Source organism: Lepidothrix coronata, unplaced genomic scaffold (genome assembly GCF_001604755.1).
Source record: "Lepidothrix coronata isolate B3197 unplaced genomic scaffold, Lepidothrix_coronata-1.0 Scaffold449, whole genome shotgun sequence".
Classification (NCBI taxonomy): Eukaryota; Metazoa; Chordata; class Aves; order Passeriformes; family Pipridae; genus Lepidothrix; species Lepidothrix coronata.
The window spans coordinates 1-1,561 of NW_016690629.1; positions in this window are offsets into that span (position 1 = coordinate 1).

Consider the following 1,561-nt stretch of genomic DNA (forward strand, 5'->3'; position numbering starts at 1 on the left):
GAGGGGGTTTGGGGTGCAGGGAGAAGTATTTTGGGAGGATTGGGATGCTGGGAGGTCAGTGGAGGGGGTTTGGGGTGCAGGGAGAAGTATTTTGGGATTGGGATGCTGGGGGGGGTCGGTGGAGGGATATTTGGGGAGCTGGGGAGGGGATAGTGGAGGATGGGGTGGGAGAAGGGTTGGGGGGGGATTTGGGAGTGCTGGGAGGGAGGAGGGGTCAGTGGAGTGGGATTTGGGGTGCAGGGAGAAGTATTTTGGGATTGGGATGCTGGGGGGGGTCGGTGGAGGGATATTTGGGGAGCTGGGGAGGGGTAGTGGAGGAGGGGGCGGGAGAAGGGTTGGGGGGGATTTGGGAGTGCTGGGAGGGAGGAGGGGTCAGTGGAGTGGGATTTGGGGTGCAGGGAGAGGCATTTGGGGATTGGGATGCTGGGAGGGGTCACTGGAAGGGGTTTGAGGTGCAGGGAAAGGCGTTTTGGGGGGATTTTGGGTGCTGAGAGAGGGGCTCAGTGGGGGTGTTGGGGTGTAGGGGGGTGTTTGGGGGTGCTGGAAGAGGGGAATTAGTGGATATGTGATGGGGAGCTGGGAAAATGGGAAGCTGTGGGGTGGAAGTGCCTTTGGGAAGGAAGGGCTGGAGCAGGGACCCGCTTTTGGGGGGATAAAAGGGGATTTTTGGGGACGGGGGTTTAAGGAAACCCCGGGGGGGGGGGATGGGGAGGGAGTTGTTCTTGGGAAGGGAACTCCAGGGAAAAGGGGAGGCCGGGGAAGGAGCGGGGGAGGATCCAGGCTCCAGCTGGGAGCGGGGAGGGACAAGTGTCAACTTTTTGGCGGGGAGAATGAGCGGGAAGAGGCTGCGGGAATGCCGGGAATGGGATGGCAGCCGATCCCGGGGGGGCCGGGCAGGGAGAGCTGCTGGGTGGGAGGGGGATTTGGGGCTGGGGGAGAGCTCCCCCTCCCCCCTGGGGTGGGGCCGGCAGGAGGTGGGAGAGGGGAGCTGTGGTTGGAAGCTGGGATGTGTCGGGAAGGGGAGGGGGGGAGACAGAGCAGGAGCTGTTTGAGGAGCGGCACAGTCCAGCCCCCCCATGGAGGAGGGGACCCCAAAGCCCCACTGAACCCCCCAGAGCCCCCCAAAAGGCCACCAAGGTGCCAGGACCCCACTGGAGGCACAGCCCACCCCCCTCTTGGGGGTTCCAGCCCCCCCATGAAGGAGGGGGCCCCAAAGCCCCCAGACCCCCCCAGAAAGTGTCCCCAAACACCACCCACGTGCCAGGACCCCGGTGGGGGCACAGCCCACTCTCCTTGGACCCCCAAAACCCCCCTGAATCCCCCAGAGCCCCCCAAAAGGCCACCAAGGTGCCAGGACCCCACTGGAGGCACAGCCCACTCTCCTTGGACCCCCAAAACCCCCCTGAATCCCCCAGAGCCCCCCAAAAGGGCACCCACGTGCCAGGACCCCACTGGAGGCACAGCCCACTCTCCTTGGACCCCCAAAACCCCCCTGAATCCCCCAGAGCCCCCCAAAAGGGCACCCACGTGCCAGGACCCCACTGGAGGCACAGCCCACTCC